This window comes from Lissotriton vulgaris, chromosome 7 (genome assembly GCF_964263255.1).
Source record: "Lissotriton vulgaris chromosome 7, aLisVul1.2, whole genome shotgun sequence".
In the NCBI taxonomy this organism is placed as follows: Eukaryota; Metazoa; Chordata; class Amphibia; order Caudata; family Salamandridae; genus Lissotriton; species Lissotriton vulgaris.
In genome coordinates, this window is record NC_141695.1 from 135,719,065 (window position 1) to 135,739,900 (window position 20,836).

A 20,836-nucleotide genomic window follows, 5' to 3' on the forward strand; every position below is an offset into this window, starting at 1 on the left:
GAGAATCAGGGAGTTGATTGAGTTCAAATAATTCAGTTTCAAAAGTAGTGAATTTAGTACAAAAGGAAGGATCAAGGAGAAGAGAATTATTAAATCTCCAACGTCCAGGATGAGTGTAAAAAGGAATGAGATCAATATCAACAAAAACAGGGCCGTGATCTGAAATTAAAATGGATCCAATATTTCAGTGAAGAGTGAGTTAGGCTAGGGACTTACTCAAAAATAAATAATCAATGCGGGATTGGGAGTGGGAGAATAAAAACTATATTCTCTGAGGTCAGGATTACACAGTCGCCAAATTTCAGCAAGAGCATTGTTGTGTATGGAGGCAGAGAATTGGGAATGCATTTTAGAGGCGGAAAACTTGACTTTGAAATTTCTATCTAAAATAGGATCTAAGATTTGATTACAATCACCACCAAAAATAACATACTTTTCAGTAATCATAGCTAATTTCTCTGATACAGCAGGCCAAAACAATTTATCAACACCAGTAGGAGCATAAACATTATATATAACCACAGGAATGTTATCTATAGTTAATGTAACTAGTACCCATCGACATTCAACATCACATTCCTGAGAAATAGGAAAAACATTTAACTTTTTGTGAGATAATAACACAACTCCATTTTTCTTACCCAAAGCAGGTGAAGGAAAAACATGAGCCACCCAGCAACGTTTAAGTTTTAAGGCTTCAGAGTCAGAAAGGTGGGACTCTTGAAGCAGAGTTATATCTGCTTTGAGTCTAGCTAAATGGGATAAAACCTGTTGTCTTTTAATGGGGTTATTCAACCCTTTAACGCTCCATGTAAAATCCCGGAACTTGAATCAGCAAAAGAATGCAAGGAAAAACCATTCGATGAGAGAAAAGCAAAGGAATGAGAAAGTTTAGAAGCGAAGAATGGAAGGACATAAGTAGGGAAAAAAGAGAAAGTATGTAATTAGCGTCGAGACGCCTGCAAGTATTAGTTCGCGCTTAATAAATGGCAAAAATAAATAAATAAATAAATAGTTTTGTATAAGCAAAGGAAGAGTAAGAGAGAGTAAAAGAGAAAGAGAAAAGAAGAGAGGAAGAGAAAGAGAAACAGTAGACAGTGAATAACAAAGAGAAACAATGAAGAACATACTTACAGATACAGACTGAAGAGCGGGGGTGATGACGCCGGGGGACGACGAGAGCAAAACACCATCAGACACCCGAAAAAGGACAACATGGTACATGACTAAAGGGTAACATCAGGATGGAGAGAGATAAGGGTAGACCTGCAAAATAGGGAAAGCAGAGACTTATTCATCAAAAGAGACAAAATATATCTGTTGCATAACATACATAGATGAAAAAAGACACAACATATAGGCAAAAAGTGACAAAAAAGGTGAAAAAACACAGTGAAAACGCAATGCGACAAGAAAGAAGCAAATTAGTTAAACTATAAGATTAATAATTCACACAATTCTTGAGGTGTCCATAACTTCAGCCCCTTGTCGACGGAGAAATTCCAGCAAAGCGATGGGATCATTAAAAGTCGTAGTCTTATCTTTGTAGGTAACCTTGAAAAGGCAGGGATGAAGTAGACCAAACCTGGCTTTAAGAGCACGCAGTTTGCGTTGGTCTTAGCCACATCTTGAGAAAGATAGAGGCGGCGACCTTCCCAAACAATCTTTCTTTTAGATTTGGCAGCAGAAAAACTTGGAGAAGATCAGTATATTGTAAGAATAGCATGATAACTCCTCGAGGTTTCGTAGAAATCTTTGGTCCCAGTTTATGCGCTCGTTGAATATTGAAATTGGTGGAAGCAGGAAGATCCAGAAGTTTTGGAAAAATTGATTGAAAAAAGTCAGTCGGGTTGGAACCTTCTGTGAGTTCAGGCAAACCATAAAGACGGAGGTTATTCCTGCGATTTCGATTTTCCAACTCTTCCGCCTGTCTGTTGAGGAGTGAAAGGTCCTTTTCCAGAGAGGCAATCTAAGAACAGGAATTCTGAAGAGATTTTGTTGACTGCTCCACAAGAAGGACTCGAGACTCCGAATAAGACCATTTGTCATGTAAAAATTGCAAAGTTTTGGTAGTTTCAGCCATAAAAGGCTTCAACGCATGAATTGCCTCCAGTATAAGATCCATGGCGGCAGAATTTGACGAAGAACCTGGAGAAGGAGGATCTTTTTTTAAGTTGTTTAGTTGAAGCAGATTGTGGGAGCTTACTTGCCGATTGAGTTTTAGGAATAGCCCCAGAAGTCAAAGCTGATTGTTGTGACGCACTTTCCTCCATGTCGGGAGGAGCAGAATCAGAATCTGAGCAAGTGCGAGCTTGAGAATAGGTAGAGAGTTTTAGGTTGCGGAGTTTCCCCGTATAGAGAAATAGAAAATAATTTGAATGCAACAGGCTTTTCAAACAAAACACTGCACTTCAGGAGAGGACGACGACAAGAAGGCGTAAAAAGAGGAATAATGGAAAGGGGCGACCAATCGGTCCCCCCGAACGTATGGCAGAGTACCACGATCCCCCCGGGAAGCCATTTTGGGCGGGAGGCGAGTCTCGGCTGGTATGCCCGAAGCGGCGTAGCCGGGGCGCGCCTTTTCCCGCCCTTGAGTAGGTTGGCCTAGACACTAACGTGGCTGGCCACGCCCTTGGGGCAGGCAGGGGCGGGTTTACGCCCGCCCTGAAGACGGATAAAAGGAGAAACAAGACCGGAAGGCATCCTCTTGTTCCTGTGCTCTGAAGCTGCACCTCCTCGCTGCACGTGAGCTCGAGACGGAACGAAGAGCCAATTTTGAGCGTTGTAATCGTTCTTGTTTGTTTTTCAGATACTTTGTTGGAGAATGCCGAGGAAGGCGGGAAAGCGAATGACTACCGACCAGATGCTGCGTGTTCTCATGAAAGAGGTGTCCGACCTAAAGAGGCGAATGGATAAAGACGAGGGAGGGGGCCCGAAACGTCCTTTGGCGGGAACAGCCCCGGAAGGAAAAGGCAAGAGGCCCAGGAGGGGAGCAGCTGGGGGAGACATCCCGAGTCCCAGTGTCCCGCTCGAAGCACCCACTCCCGTGCCGGAGGAAGGGAATCCGATTCCCGTTGTGGTCACCCCCGTGCCCGGGGAAGATATGCCGCCCGAGCTGGCGGCACAATTAGCAGCGTGGTTGGGAAAAGGTAGCGAGGGCGCCACGGCTGTCGACGCGCAGGTGTTGATGAAGCAACTGCGTGAAACTCGGGAAGCAGCGACGGTATCCACGCCGGCTGCGGCCGCAGAGAAGCCACGAGGGACGGTTTTAGTCGCAGAGACAGCGTCCGGTGCAGGTAAGCGACCATTGCCGATTGCGAGGGAGGAGTCGGCACCCTCTCGAAGGGAGAAGTTGGGCCAGCACGTCCCGTTAGCTATTAAGGAAAAGATATGGGCAGGGGAGTATGTAAACATCTTCTCGTTGCTTACTGATCATTATGAGATGGAGCATGTTAAGGGTCAGAAGGACCTCATGCATCCGAGTGTTTGGCGCGCAAAGATGGCCGCCTTTAAGGTAAATGAGAACATTGGCAATTGGGGCAAGGCGTGGGGGGTTTTCACATCGATCTTGGGAGAACGAAGGCCCGAATTGCTACCCGAATTGCCGATTTATCAGTCACGAATCATGGGGTACTCTGTATCACACGAGGGTAATCATTGGTTCTGCTATGATAATATTTTCAGAAAAGCAAAAGAACATGATAAAAACTTAACTTGGGATTGTTATGATTCTGTGTCCTGGTCCAAAATGAAGGATACTGGTATGTTGAAATTGCCATTGGTGGGGAGTAACGTGGGCGAATCCTCCCGTCAGTATGCGGGGACGCCCTTTCGCTCAGGTACGGGTACCGACAATCACTCGAGGCCTACCGTCAATGCAGGTAAAAAGGGGGTTTGTTGGAACTTTAACAGGGGCAAATGTACTAGGCCCCAGGGGTCGTGCAAATTTAGACACAAATGTAGTGGGTGTGGGCAATCATCCCATCCTGAGTCCACGTGCAGAGCCAAAACGGGTGATAACGGGGGTAGAGGAGGTGCCAAACAGGTCTAACATAGTCCGAGGGGCGCCTTTACCTACCCCGATTGATACCTTGGCAATGATTCCCTGGCTCAGCGAATACCCGGATCGTGCTTCCGCTGGGGTGGTGCGGAACGGGTTTTCATATGGTTTCCGCATCCCGGTGGGGGACTTTCAGGGTGTGGAAAAATGCAAAAATCAGATATCGGTCTTGCAGCATACGCCTGTGGTACAGGAAAAGATCCGGAAGGAGGTTGCTCGAGGTCGAGTCGCCGGTCCGTTTAGTGTACCCCCGGTTGCTAACTTTGTTTGTTCTCCTTTAGGGGTGGTTCCCAAGAAGGACCCGGGTGAGTTTCGGCTGATACATAATTTATCAGCCCCACGTGGTCTTTCCGTGAACGAGGCGATAGACCCGGAAATGTGTTCGGTGCGGTACGCATCCTTCGATGAGGCCGTAGCCATTTTGAATCGCCTGGGGCCCGGTGCGCTGATGGCAAAATCTGATATCGAGTCAGCGTTCCGGTTGCTCCCGGTACATCCAGACGATCAGCGTCTCCTGGGATTCATGTTTCAGGGTCAATATTACATGGATAAGTGTATGCCGATGGGATGCTCGATATCTTGTGCCTATTTCGAGAAATTCAGTAGTTTCCTACAATGGGTCTTCACAAAGAAGACGGGTTTCCAACATGTAATGCATTATCTAGATGATTTTTTGTTCCTGGGGGCATCCGGGGATCCGGAATGTGGGCAGGCTTTAGCCGCATTCTGTGTTTTGATGAATCAGTTTGGCGTGCCACTGGCACCAGGTAAGACTGTGGGTCCTTCGACTTGCCTCGAGTTTCTGGGGATCGAGTTAGACTCCAGAGAAGGTTGTTTCCGTTTACCAGGTGATAAAGTGTTAAAGTTCAGGGCATCCCTGCAAATGTGTATGAGCGAATCTAAGGTTAAGCTGCATCAATTACAGCAGTTAGTGGGACAATTGAATTTCGCCCTAAGAGTCATACCAATGGCCCGCCCTTTTTCCTGTTCGATCGCTCAAGCCATGGTCGGACTGAAGGAGGGCCATCATCGCACAAGGCTCTCGGCAGAGGTCCACCAGGACATGCGCATTTGGTTGGCATTTTTGGCGGATTTCAATGGTCGAGTCGTCTGGAACAAACCGGCCGTGTCCTCTGAGGAGCTGGGGCTGTGGACAGACTCGGCAGGGAGCATAGGTTTTGGTGCCATTTTCGGCACCCGATGGTCTGCACAAAAATGGCCGGCATGGTGGCATGACAGTGGACTGACAAGTAACATTGCTTTCCTGGAACTTTTCCCCATTTTGGTGGCCCTAAGAACGTGGCCCGAAGGATTCAAAGATCACTCTGTGGTATTTTGGTCTGACAATATGACCGTGGTTGAGTGTATCAATAGCCAGGCAGCACGATGCAAATGGATTTTGAGGCTGCTCAAAGAAATCGTATTACTGTGTATGCAATTGAATGTGCTATTCAAAGCAAGACATGTCCCGGGGGTAATGAACCAGGCGGCTGATGCCCTTTCTCGTTTTCGTATGCAGGCCTTCTGGGGTTTTCTTCCCACAGCGGACCCGGAGCCGGCACCCTTTCCCGAAGCTCTCTGGTCTCTCGGTGCCCCGAACTTCGTAACCTCGTGGGAGAGAGTTTAGCACCCAGGACGAGGAAGGCATATGAAGGGGCGTTCCGGTCCTATTTAGCCTTTTTGGGGACTGCTAGTGAGGAGCTTTGGGGCCAGGAGGAATGGGTAGTGAACTTTCTGATGTCTTTACATCTGGCAGGGAAATCCGTGGCCACGGCCCAGAGGCATCGGGCTGCCATTTCCTTTGTTGCTAGGGCTCATGGGATCCAGGACCCGACAGCGTCTTTCGTTGTGCAAAAAGCGCTACGTGGGTGGCAACGCCTTGAGGGTCGCAGAGTAGACGAGAGGCGCCCGATAGGTTTGGATAGGTTGGCCCAGTTATTATCCAGACTCCCTACAACATGTTCGTCTCACTTTGAGACAGTGTTATTCCGAGCCGCTTTTACGCTGGCATTTCATGGAGCTATGCGGGTAAGCGAATTAGTGGCGAGGAACAAGCAGGATGTTACGGGAGGGCTGTGCGCAGAGCACGTTCAAATCAGAGGGGAGACAATGACTGTCTCGTTTGTAAGGTCCAAGACCGATCAGAGCGGGATGGGCGACTGCATAATTATACGCAGGATTCCCGGGTCGTCCATGTGCCCAGTAAAGTGTTTAGAGGATTATTTAACACGAAGGGTGGCATCATGGGGGGGGACCTTGTTGAGACACGCGGACGCCACCCCACTGACAAGGTTTCAGTTTCAGCGGGTGCTTGCGATGTCAATTACAGCTGCGGGCTTGAACCCGGGCGAGTGCGGGACCCATTCCTTTCGGATAGGGGCTGCTACAGAGGCTACAGCCAGGGGTCTGAATGTAGAACAAGTGAAACGTGTGGGGCGTTGGTCCTCCAATTGTTATAAAAGGTATGTGCGTTTGCACATGTTGTGAAGCTGTAATGATGTACTCACGCTTCTTGTTTTGTTTGGTTTTCAGTTACGCAAGCCTACGAGGCGGGGCGGACTATGCAGTCGACCCAACACCGGGACAGCGGTCAGACATCACCGGCTGTGAAAAAGGAGGTGTGGGTCGTGGGCCACTCATACGTGAGGCGTGCCGCGGACGTATTCAAGGCAGGTGACATGGTACACGTGGCTGGGGAATACGGGTACAGTGTGTCCTTCTACGGAAAGGGCGGTCTCTGTATTGACCAGTTTCAATCATTTTTCGAGGGTTTGCCAGGGCGGACGAGGTCACCGCCGTCTGTAGTCATAGTACATCTTGGGGGCAATGATTTGGTCACCACTGGTAGACGACTTCTTCTGGAGGCGATGCTTTCCACTGTAAGTTGGTTAGCGAGGAGAGTTCCAGGGTGCACAATTGCGTGGTCCCATATGATCCCACAAAAAGTGTGGCGGGGGGCTATTTCTGTTTCTGCTTTAAATCACTCGGTGAGAAAAATTAATAACAAAGTGAGTAGGTTGTTCCGGTCCAATACACTGCATTCTATTTCGCATGGGTGTATTAATAATGACAGTATGTATTTGGGGGACGGTGTTCATTTGTCTCGGGTGGGGAATGAGTTACTCATAGGAGACTTCATAGCTTGGCTAAAGATGTTAAAACATGACCTTTAGATAGGAGTTTGGTGGGGGGTCCGGATAGCCGGTCAACTATCCGGACCTGTGGCGGTAAGGTCATGATCGGTGAGCACTAATTGGAAGATCCCTATGAGTGGGCGTTACCCATTACGGATGGGGGCGCTCGGGGGAGGTGGCCATTGGCCCCTCAACGGGGAGGCGGTCCCTTCTAAGGATGGGTCGCCGAAAGGAAAGGGAAGGCGGTCAAGGCCCCTTCATGGGTAGGAGGGGTTACAGCCCCCTCCTGGTGAATTTCCCGGGGCCAGGACGTCTGCGACGGCAGATGTGGTAAGTTGTGTGGGGTGTGGGGGGGGGTCTACGCTACCTTCTAGATACCTCACACGAGCCTCGTACGACCTTTAAGTGGCGTCGAGTTTTACTGGGGCCCCCGTCAAGTCAAGGGAAATTGGTAGTTGCACTTGAGGTATGCCTCCGTGCCGCCCCTCACAAGGGAGGGGGATATGTCTGGGTTAGGGATCTTGACACCGGTTACGACCTTGCCGTTGGCCCTTAAACGTTAGGATGTACAATTTCAAAATTTCAAGTAAATGTTTTGTAGGATGTTAGTTCGGCTAGGAGAACCTTTGTATTAGAGGATATGTTAAGGTTAGCCAAACATCGCAATGTGTTGATGAAATTGTACATAATATGAAACTGTTAATTTTAATGTTTTTATTTTGTTTCATATTTTAATAAATACGGCCGGGAAGGGTAACTCCCTTCCCGACTTCCAAAAAGTTCAAGAACGGTTTCCCGTTTCCCATCCTTGGGGAGTGTGTTGAGGGGGGGTGGTGGGTATCTCAGCCATATGGAAAGGGGTGACCAATCGGTCCCCCCGAACGTATGGCAGAGTACCACGATCCCCCCGGGAAGCCATTTTGGGCGGGAGGCGAGTCTCGGCTGGTATGCCCGAAGCGGCGTAGCCGGGGCGCGCCTTTTCCCGCCCTTGAGTGGGTTGGCCTAGACACTAACGCGGCTGGCCACGCCCTTGGGGCAGGCAGGGGCGGGTTTACGCCCGCCCTGAAGACGGATAAAAGGAGAAACAAGACCGGAAGGCATCCTCTTGTTCCTGTGCTCTGAAGCTGCACCTCCTCGCTGCACGTGAGCTCGAGACGGAACGAAGAGCCAATTTTGACCCACCCACCAGCCCCTGAAGACAGCGAGTGGTTTTAATAAAGATTGATGGATAACTATGATTTTTCGTTTACAGGTTGTGGTATTATCGTGAAGATTTTGAGTATGCAATAAAGAATGGTCGATTTGCGTTATGTTTTGCAAATAAAGTAATTCTGCTTTTGTGTTCATCAGTACGCATGCGTTTGAATAAAGTTGTTGTTGCTACTGTTGGTTAAATGTAGTCATTTAGTATTTAGTTAGCATTGTCGTATTTATTTTGGTCGGGCGGTAAGGTCATGATCGGTGAGCACTAATTGGAAGATCCCTATGAGTGGGCGTTACCCATTACGGATGGGGGCGCTCGGGGGAGGTGGCCATTGGCCCCTCAACGGGGAGGCGGTCCCTTCTAAGGATGGGTCGCCGAAAGGAAAGGGAAGGCGGTCAAGGCCCCTTCATGGGTAGGAGGGGTTACAGCCCCCTCCTGGTGAATTTCCCGGGGCCAGGACGTCTGCGACGGCAGATGTGGTAAGTTGTGTGGGGTGTGGGGGGGGTCTACGCTACCTTCTAGATACCTCACACGAGCCTCGTACGACCTTTAAGTGGCGTCGAGTTTTACTGGGGCCCCCGTCAAGTCAAGGGAAATTGGTAGTTGCACTTGAGGTATGCCTCCGTGCCGCCCCTCACAAGGGAGGGGGATATGTCTGGGTTAGGGATCTTGACACCGGTTACGACCTTGCCGTTGGCCCTTAAACGTTAGGATGTACAATTTCAAAATTTCAAGTAAATGTTTTGTAAGATGTTAGTTCGGCTAGGAGAACCTTTGTATTAGAGGATATGTTAAGGTTAGCCAAACATCGCAATGTGTTGATGAAATTGTACATAATATGAAACTGTTAATTTTAATGTTTTTATTTTGTTTCATATTTTAATAAATACGGCCGGGAAGGGTAACTCCCTTCCCGACTTCCAAAAAGTTCAAGAACGGTTTCCGGTTTCCCATCCTTGGGGAGTGTGTTGAGAGGGGGTGGCGGGTATCTCAGCCATATAGCCACAGAGCACAGTAAAAGAGCGTCAAAAAATCTTACTGAACCATTTGTGTGGGAGGAATGCTCTAACTGCCTCTCATGACAAAATTGGCGGCACCTCAGACACAGCATCTAAATTACAGGCTCTCAGAAGGAAGGAGAGTGTATTGGCATTAATTCGGCCAAAAATTCAATAGAAAAGTCATTTTGCAGGGAAAAAATGAGCAGCAGAGCCAGGGGCGAAAAACAAAATGGCGGCTGCGGTAAAAACGGGCCGATTTTCGGACGTTTCCAGAGAAAGCAGGCAAGCAGGTGTCATGAAAACACTATGCCCAGCTCACCTCATCTTCATGGGCAGAATGAAGTGCCTCAGGGGTCTCTCCGACGCCGAAAACCGGACAAAAACGCAGTTTCGGGCACCCGACGGCGGAGCTCTGTGGTCAAGCTGCCATCACGCGCGGCGTTCAAGCCACGCCCCTTCAAGTGCTTTAAAGGCCTATCAAAGGCGGTGTGGAATATTATTAAATACATATATTTCGTTCTAGAAGTGTTTGTTTTTTTAAGAAACAAAGTGTGTTGCCTGGTTGTTTGAACAATGAAGCCGCCTTTTCTATTGAGATTACCTTTAGGCGTTCAAAATATTCAGTTATTTTTATTGCAGTGCTCTTCTGCCTCAGTGTGCAATAGAAGCCAACCCACGGCCATAATTATGGATGCACATTAGAAAAGTGGTGCTATCAACAAGGCAGAGTGCCTTTTCAGTTCATTTATTAGTTTAGGCCAGAAAGGTTTTACTGGGAATAGATGGTGCCTCATCATGAGACCACATGCTGCCACACTAGCACCTGGAGGCATCTCAAGTAGCACTGAGCGCTATGCGTACTTTTTTAGCAGCGCTTCAGGAAGCCACTGGTACACTGGTGGGACTGGATGGCAGACGTTCAGTTTTTAAGCATATGTACACCTAAGTCTTGTCTTTTTTGGTGCATAGGCCTGGAATACATGTATTAGTTTCAGATGTGAAGCACAGCATTGGAGAACCTCACTTTTGCTCCCCCTTGAAAACACAATGACGCACACCTGATTGGCGCTGTGGGCATCAGCCTGCTGCTGCCAGTCTGAAGGCAGCAGGGAGCAGGCATGTTTGGTAATTTCAGCTGGCACCAAGACACACAGGAAGGCAGGTACTAGCCATTTTTTTGAGTATTTCAACTGAACCGAGATGTTGGAACTGAAAGTTGGAATGGCGCTCAGCAACAGACACTAAACATGACTGGCACATGGTAAAATGAATAAGCGTTAAAGTGATGCATTCTGAAACATTTTCTGTGACAGAAGACCAGCGAATTATTGCTACATAATCCACCTAACAAACAGATTCCAAAATGTGTTTCTTATCTTACTAAGCCATGCCTATTTCAAGCCCCTTTAGTTAATTTGGTCCTTACATGAAGGCTTTTAGTTCTTTAAAAGTCCTACAAGAATCATGAAACTGAATGGGTAAATTTAAAATCATGAAAAGTGTCAATCAATAAAGCCGGTAACCCATTATCTACATTTAGCTGAAAGAGGGTGCAGGGTATTCTGCAAGTGCAAGAATCTCACAATCTCTGAATGTGAATTTATGGCAGCTAAACTTAATTTGACATTTAGGCCTGAAGAGCCTCTATCTCCCAGAATGTTACATGTTAGACTTCGGCTGTCACACTGCTTCAATATAACCTCTAGGAGGTGTCTTCTGCAGACTAACTAGGACAAGGAACTCACCAACAGGACCAATCATGAAAGGGTTTTCTTGTATCTATGTGCTTGTGCAAACCATATGAAATAGTCTCTGAATGATGCACTGAATAATGAGGGCCACAGGCCCACATGGAAGTTAGTAGTTCTGGACACAGATAATATTTGCATTAGGGGTCCACAGTTCCCAAAAGTCTGACTGGCCTGCTTCTCGTTTGCAATCTCAGACTCAAAAGGGAGGAGGAAGATCCTTGTGACCTGTGGCACTCCTTGTGATAGCCGTAGTGCTTCTCGCCCAGGTCTTTCATTTTAGGGCATGATTCTACATGGTTAAAAACATATATGTATGTATTTCATGTACATACTAAGGGAAGATGTTATTTGGGATAAATATGATTTTTTTTTACAGTTTTAACAATCATATATTACTTTTAAAGACAATTACACAAATTGCGGTAGAACATCATGCGTACTGGTATCGAAAGAGCTGCGTAAGCAAATCATAAGCGTACGCAAAGCCATGTGACTTCAAAAAGAGAGATTTGATTGTTTCATAACGTTTCCTATTGCAACTGTTGAAAGTTCTGTTCCATTATAATCATTCGACTTTGACTTTCTAAGAAGAAGCATTTCTTCTGAGAATTTTCTTAAATAGAAGGAAGATCATCATAATAAGAGCAATGGACTCATCTTCCAGCAGTTCTTCAGAGGGAGGTTTCATTCCTGAAGAACCTCCAAAGAAGAGGAAAGAAGCTCTAATTTGGCAATTTTTTACTTTTCCAGAAGGACAAAAAAAGGTTAATGCTCCAAAAGTAACCTGTAAAATTTGCCAAACAACTCTTTCAAATGGTGATCCATTTAAAAAATACTCCTTTGGCACAGCAAATATGGTGCGACACGTGAAGAACTTGCACCCCAACAACTTTGCTCAAGCTTCAACACAGAGGTTGCAGGAGAACCCATCTGCTTCTGCACTAAGCACATCAACTACTGCAGCAGAATTTTCAGCAAGCAGTCCACATCCACAAATTGATCCTGATTTTGCTGACATTAAAATTGTATACATTCATTGTGATAAACTTTTGTGTTATAGGGAACAGTCTATTGATCTGATAAAACGCAGGATGCTGGAGCATCGCTGTCCCCGACATTAGTTTTTTTTTCATTCTTTTGTTCCTGTTGGATATTTTTTGGGTTCCAGTTCCATTTTTTTGGTTTAAAAAAACTTGTCAACAAAGAAACAAAAAAAACGTGAAAACTAAAAACAGAAAAAAACTGTTCTTTTTAGAACTACCTTCAGTGGTCAAAGAAAGAACTATATTTCTATGTTAGTGTGTAAAAGTTTGTCAGAATGAATGTGTAGTTCATAAAGAAATGAATGCATATATTACTAGTGTATGGAGAATGTGAAAGTGCAGAACTATAAGTAAGTGCTACAGCATAAATCTATAAGGTTTTTACCTATAGTATACTGTAGTATGTCAAAAGCACTTGAATGTAACATATGTACATAAATATGTTACAAGTCTATGCTTCAATTTGCACTGCTGGTGAAACTGCCGGGGTGAATTTGTATGTGTTAGGGGTGGATTTACAATCCCCTTGTGCCTCTTTTACACAGCTGTTGCATCATTTTTGTGACACAGCGGTGGTGCAAAAGATGTGCCATGGTGTGCGCTATTAAGAATGTGACGCATCTGGAGGGTGCAATACATTGTAAAGCCCTGCGCCAGAAGGAGGCTTTCCTGTGCAGGAGGGGGTGCAGCAACGCCTCCTAAAAGTGACTGAGTGAAATGTATAACATTTCATTCAGTCACTTTTGAGCTTATGCTGCATCAAAACCTTGCACATGCTTGAAGCAGGTGTAAGGATTGATACAGCATTGTGAGCATAGGGCCCCAAGAGAATTGCTGGAGTTGTGTTATGCTTGCAACCGAAGTCAAGCAATAATTAATCCAAAAAATATTTTGCAATTTAGTTTTATTAATATTTTATAATAGGAATATGAAATATAATCTAAAAAATTAAATAAATATAAATATTTATATTAAATTTAAGAAATGAGTATAAAAAGAAAGACATATTAATTAATACATTTATAAATTATTATTTACAAAACCTTTGAAATTCATTGAAAAAACCATAGGTTTCACACACGTTATAGTTAGGAATTAGCATTTAAAAAACCTTAAAAATTCATTGAAAAAACCATAGGTTTCACACATGTTATGTCATCAGTGATGTCACTGACCATGTCATGAGTGATGTAATATGTGACGTCATCAGCAGTGCATTACGGGCGCACAAGTTATAGTTAGCTGAACAAACTATAACGGGGGAATTCCAAAGGTTTTGTATGAGAGAAATGTTCAGCTAACTATAACATGCGTGAAACCTATGTTTTTTTTCAATGAATTTGCAAGGTTTTTTAAATGCTGTGGTGTGGAGAGCACAGGGCTCATGTTTTTCCACGCTGAACATTTCTCTCATACAAAACCTTTGGAATTCCCCCGTTATAGTTAGTTCAGCTAACTATAACTTGTGCGCCCCTAATGCACTGCTGATGACGTCACATATTACATCACTCATGACATGGTCAGTGACATCACTGATGACATAACATGTGGGACACCTATGGTTATTTCAATGAATTTTCAAGGTTTTTTAAATGCTAATTCCTAACTATAACATGTGTGAAACCTATCATTTTTTCAATGAATATATATGTGTATATATATATATTTATACCACCTCGTTGTTTGCGTAAAACCCACAGCCACTTGCAGCAGCGGGCCAGGATGGGGTCGCAACTCCCATATAATCCACCAATCTTCGTTTGAACGTGGAAAAATGTGAGTCCCATGCTCTCCACGCCACTGGAGTCAAGCTATCCTGGCTGATGACAGCTGATAGCCAGAAACCGGTCCTAGGATGCTTAATTCTGGTCCAGGGAAGACATGGCTTGGCAGTTCCGGCTGGACTGTTCCCATGAGGCACAGGGTCAAGGCTGATTTGCATATGGCCATGTCTGAACTGGGGTGGTGTGGAGTGCAAAAAGACAATAGATTTAGGCCCAGATCTCTGTACTGGGGTGAATATATGACATTGTTCTGCATTCTGTCCATCAACTGTTGTTTTTGCAAATTCCTCTTGGAACATTACGCATCTGAAGCCGCTGAAAAACTTCTGCACTGCAGTCTCCAAGACTTGTAAGAAACTCACGTTATTATTGGATTTAATTTTTCCATCTTCTTTTACTATTTCCTTTAAAAAATGTTAATACACTTCAATTGAACTACTTTCATATAATAACTTTCAAGGTATGCTCAGGCTTTTGAAGTCTGTTTTCATTATTGCCTCTTATGTCTCCACACTAACCAGAGATCGATGATGTATGACCTATACAAATACGCTATTTACTTGCTAAATTTGCCTAAACCCGACATCCATTTTGAAACCATGTCTATTCTTTGTGCATACGTCTCTCTGCCTGCCTGTTATCCACAAAGCCCTTTCCCACAAATGTACTCATCCTCACCCTCTGCTCACTAGCTGGCGATCAAGATAAAAAAACACAACATTGTTTAGGAACTGGTTGGCACAGTGAGGTAATCATTTCCTACCTTTATCTTTATCAAAGAATTTACTCATTAATATCCTAAAGCTTTTGTTCATGTCACATGGGACAGTAACATGTAATATGGAATCCACTGATGCAGGAGCTTCAGTTTGAATACAGCAGACGTGGTTGGAGTTTGCTTCAGCTCGATGCCTTAGCTCTCTGCACAAGAATGTTTTTTTGAAACACCTAAAGACAATAATGTATGGTTTTACCAGAAGGGTACCGATTTGCTTCTCAGAAGCGCTATGTTTGTGTTCCTCCTCAAAGTTCCTATGTGGATAGAACTGTACCAATTCTGGCACGCACCAGATTGAATCTCCTGTACAAGAGATTGCTGACTGTACTACTTTTGATAATTTTGTGTCACAAAAAAGGAGTACCGGGGTACCTAAGAAGTTTGATGATTACATTTTGCAAGTTCTTTTTTTTGTTTGTTTTTTTAAAGGATACATGTGGTAATGGTATCCTACCTTTATTTTCATTATAGAATTTAGTCATTCGAGTGTAATAGGTATTGTTTATGTCAAAAGGAACTGTATCATGTAATGTGGAATTAACTAATGCTGGAGCTTACGTTTGAATACAGAAGAAGCGGTTGGAGTTTGCCTCAGCTGGATGCCTTAGCTCTTGCACCAGTGGGTCCATTTATGGCACTTAAATTAAGATACTTTTTATATAACTTTCAAACTCCATCCCTTTATTACACACAGCCACTTTCTTAGACACACCTGATCTGATTTGTCTTCTGTGGCATTGCAACATTCTGCATTATATTCTTCAAGAGTATTTCTTTATTCCTCCTTGCTAAAATGCTGCATTCGACTCTTCAGACAGCTAGGGGTGAGTAGTTTGCTTCCCACTCCCTGTATAGTATAAACTCATACAAACTCTACTTACAGAGATACGCTGCAGCGGCCAGTATCCTAAAGCACCCACAGCACATGACTTTACAGCAATCAGCTCACAGCTTAGGCTCACATTTTCATCCCTGAGTCTTCAGACCGGTACCAGTCTCGCTATACTCTAAACGCATACTAACACCACCTGCACAGCTATGCTACAGCGGCCAGTATGCTACAGCGCCCAGAGCACATCAGTTTACAGCACTCAGCTCATGCTTTAGGCGCATGGTTTCAGCCCTGAATGTACAAATGTACAGCAATCAGCTCACAGCTTAGGCTCACGGTTTCATCCCCGAGTCTTCAGACCGGTACCAGTGAGTAGTTTGCTTCCCACTCCTGCTATACTCTAAAAGCATACTAACACCACCTGCACAGCTATGCTACAGCAGTCAGTATGCTACAGTGCCCAGAGCACATCAGTTTACAGCCCTCAGCTCACGCTTTAGGCGCACGGTTTCATTTTCATTCCTGAGTGTACTGGTACCTCACCTCAGCACCATCTCACTGTGCACAAAACAGCACGTTCACACCGTTAGAGGTGAATACTTTGCTTCGGTCAGTATGCTACAGCACCCAGAGCACATCAGTTTACAGCACTCACCTCGCGCTTTAGGCACACGCTTTCATCCCGAGTACACCGGCACCTTACCTTACCACCATCTCACTATGGGCAAAACAGCACTTTCACACTGGTATGGGTAAATACTCCGCTTGTAATGCCTCAGCAAATCAAATGGCGAATTCCCAAATATTGATGTCTGTAAATTTCAATATTTCTCAAAAACGACTGAACGGATTTACACCAAATAAACAAAAGCATGCTTTCTAGATCATGCCCCTTCTCCCTGCCAAATTTCAAATAATTCTGTTCACCCTTTTGACCTATAGTCTTGTCTAAAGTTTCCCATGGAAAGTAACATAGAGAAAACACATTTTGAGACCTCTTTTTTCTCAGCACCCCTTGACGAATCACCCCCAAACTTTTAACATGGGAGCTGATATAACCGAAGAATTTGTTTTGAAAATTTCATGGAGATTCATCAAACAACGCCAAAGTTATAAGCAAAAACAAAAAATGTTCTTCCTAACTATAACTACCCACTGGCAGCCTTTGTCAATCCCTATATATATGTGTGTGAGTATATCCAAGAGGCATCAGGGAGAAACTTACCGTGACGTACTTGTCTGGTGTTGGGCGCTGAGGAAGGCAATGCGGCGAAATGCATTCGCCGCCACTGGATCTGTCTTGATTGAATAAAGTTTCTCCAACCAGTTCCCCTCCAGGCTTCTGCTTCTTCTTTGTTGGGAGGGAGTGTTCGTTGATATTTCCTGCGCCAGCCAGCAGCGCAGACTGTACTGGGGTGAGTGTTCTCAAGAGCATACCAGACGGTGGGGAGGAAAAAGGCATTTGCGAGAGGGTCAACAACTATATCGATATCCCTGCGCATCTACATAACGTGTACAATGACGGAAGACGCAGTTAAAGGGCGAGAGGCGGCCTCACTGAAACTGTTTTCTAACTTGCCTAAAATTCCTCAAAAGGGAGCTGCAGCTGCAGCAGGCGCATCGGGGGGCTCACAGATTAATCCCCCTTCTATTGAAATGCAAATCAAGACTCTGATGAAACGCTTGGAAAAGGTTATGAAGACTGAAGTAACCAAAAGGTGGGAGCACAAATCACTCACAATGTACATAGCAGAGGGACGTGTTCCGCGAGGGCTACGAATTTTACTGGCCCCGAACTATGACAAACCCCATCCAGAAATGCTGAAAAAGTGGTGTCAGAGTAATTTGGATGCTTCCCGTAATCTGATACTTATATTAATCGAACATCCCGAGATAGATGGAGGAAATTAATGAAGAGCTGCTCAAATTTGAACCAAATGACCTCATCACTAGAATGAGAAAGGAGATCCAGGAAAGGGCCAATATGCATGAGGAAAAAATCAAGGTACGCAAAGCGTGAAAGTTCGCGCACGACAAGGACGATTACGAAAATGGTAAAATGTACACGTTCGCGCGAAAATTTGATAATGCAAAGCGTCTCAAAATAAATCAGAAAAGAGCTCCAGCTCAAGCAGCAGCGGGGGCAACTTCAATGGAAAGGACCCACGCGGAATCAGGAATGAACAAGCACCCAGTACCAGTGATTCTAACTCAAATCTAAGCAGCAACAGCAGTATATATTCGAATGATAGCTCGACAGTAGGAGATGAAGGTGAAGAGCCTCCAATGGTACTTGACTTAGGTGAAGAGGTTGATTTTGTAGTCAATGCTCGATTGCAGACTCTGCACCCACGAAAGCAGCAACAAAAACAGCAGAAAAAAGGGCCAGAATCAACCGTCGCCGAAAAGAATGATGCCGAAAACACCAATGTAAAAAACAACAACAAAAAGAAACATTTTTGGAGCAAGAACAAGAAATGAATGACAAAACAATAGTCAATCTTTCCTCAGCAACTTTAACAGCAGCAGAAAAACAATTGCTCAGTCTTGGCCTCACCTACTGCCTCCTTACTGATTTTAATTACACGGCCACAAGAATAGATGTGTTCCGCTATATTCCAAAATTGAAACTGTGTACATTTTTCAACATCAAAAAATGTCCAAATATTATGGAATCTAATACAATGGAACCTACCACTTCAACTCTCCAAGCACGTGACGTCAGAGGCTTACTCACCTTATGTCAGTTAGGTGAGGGTATTAATGATACGAACATTGACACGTCCACGCAAGAGGAACTAAGGAATGCTGAAATTCAGCAAATCAGAGCAGGACATAGTCCTTTTAAACCATCATCTAGTTTCATGCCTACCATGCCAAGGGATGCAATAGACTCATTTTATGATGTGGTGACTTCAGACCTTAAAAAATTATATCGCCAGGTGAAACATCGCGGAAGGATCAAACAAGATCAAGAAAAACAATATTGGGCTCTGGTAACCAAACGGAAAAATGATCATCAGAATGTGGTATGTAGTTCTGACAAGGGAGGTAATATTGTGATCTGGTCTCAAACACAATATATTGCGGAAGCCACCAGGCAACTCTCAGAAACTACATGCTACATGAAAACATGTTTGAAACAATATGACTTGGCTAGGGAGAAATTAAGAAAACTCCTCTTTCAATACAAGAGGGAGGGTCTGATCTCCATCCATGAATTCAAATTTCTTCACGGTGAGCTACCAGTTATGGCACGATTTTATCTTATACCCAAAGTCCACAAAGGAGTAACACCAGTTCCAGGACGGCCCATCATATCGGCCATCAATAGTGTTGGGGAACATCTTGCTCAATATATAGACTATTTCCTGCAACCCCTGGTTACCGGGCTGCCCACATACATCAAGGATACGGGACGTTACTTGGATAAAATCAAAAATACCACATGGAATGATAACTCTTTGTTGATAACGCTAGACATCGAGGATCTGTATACGAGCATAGAACACACAACTGGACTAAGGGCTCTTGAATACTTCCTGAGTACCAGACCAGCAGACTGCTATAATCACAACAACATACTGGTTGAGTTGGTATCATGGAGCCTGAATCACAACTATTTTATCTTTAGCAAAGACATTTACCTACAAAAGAGGGGTGTAGCCATGGGTCTGCTTTTCCCCTAGCTACGCGTGCTTGCACGTGGGCTATTGGGAGAGGTGGGTCCTCATGGGGGAACACCAAGACATTGTTTCAGAACATGTGCAAATGTGGTTCACGATTTATAGATGATGAGTTTTTAATTTGGAGGGGGATGAAATCAGTGCCATCAATTTTGTTGAAAGACTTAACGTCAATGTGTTTAACTTGAAGTTTACTCATCACATTAGCAACAAATCAGTTGATTTTTTGGACGTTAAGGTTTTCCCTAGAACAGGCAGTTTGGCAACCACCCTCCATAGAAAGGCCACCGTGGGCAATTCCACCTTGCACGCCAGTAGTGCTCACCCGCGCCACACAATTGAAAATATCCCCCATGGGAAACTGCTCCGCCTCAAAAGAATTTACAGTAGTGCGGAAGAATTGGATAAATGTACAATGGAAGCCCTCACTAGATTTAAACCAAGAGGGTACCATGATGATACTCTCAAAAGGGCAGTCAATAAAGTGAGACAAAGATCCAGAGACTCTCTATTAGAGCAGAAAAGTGAAACCACTGTGATCAGTGAAGACCCTGAAAGTTCAGCCATTAGATTTATAACACCGTACAGTTGCCAAAATAGAAAGATAAGATGTATTCTAACGAAAAGTTGGCCTATCCTTCAAACTGATGGTGTCTTAGCGGCCGAACTCCCTGACAATCCCAAAATCACATTCAGGAGAGGACCTTCTTTACGTAACCATGTAACCAATTTATTCCCTGAACTACTTAAGCAAACATCTTGGTTTCCGCAACGTTGAAGATTTTTCAAATGCTCAAGTTGCCGATCGTGCAACCAGCACCTATATGACCCCATTCAGTCCAGTGCCATTACAGATTAAGGGTAATTACAATTGCAGGACAGAATATGCTGTTTATGTCATGGCGTGTACTTGCGGCTTGAGGTACGTTGGGAGTACTCGGCTTGCGGTGCACGCCACAATATTACAGCATCTTCGAGCAATTGTAAACAATGGCAACTCTTACCCAGTGGCGAGACACTTCAGAAGTGTGCATTACAACAACTTGGAGTGTCTCAGCTACTTTGTGTTGACATCTGTCCCCCAACCACGTAGGGGAGGGGACAGAGATAAGATGCTGCGTCAACTCGAGTACAAAATGATACTTGAACTTGACAGTAAGGTGCCGAATGGCCTTAACACCACAGAAGATTTGTATCATTTCCTATAAGTAAAGTAAAGTATTTTATTGTGATGATTATTTACAATCTTACAACATAACGAATATAAAAGAAACGATTAAAATATATATTACAGCATAAAAACGAATAGAGTTATCATTGCCGGACCTTTACGAAGAGTTAAGTTTTGCAGTGGTTACGTCTCCGAGTTTCATTTTGACCAGCATCAGGAACTTTACGAAGGATAAATTTAGAGCAATGTCATTTGAGTCCATACATTTAATTACTGCCTGCCTGCATGTTCGTATGCCACGTGATTTTAAAGCGAACTTAAGCATTGATTTTCTCTCTCGCGTGAGTGCAGGGCAGATACACAGGAGGTGTTGAATATCTTCTTCGCCCATG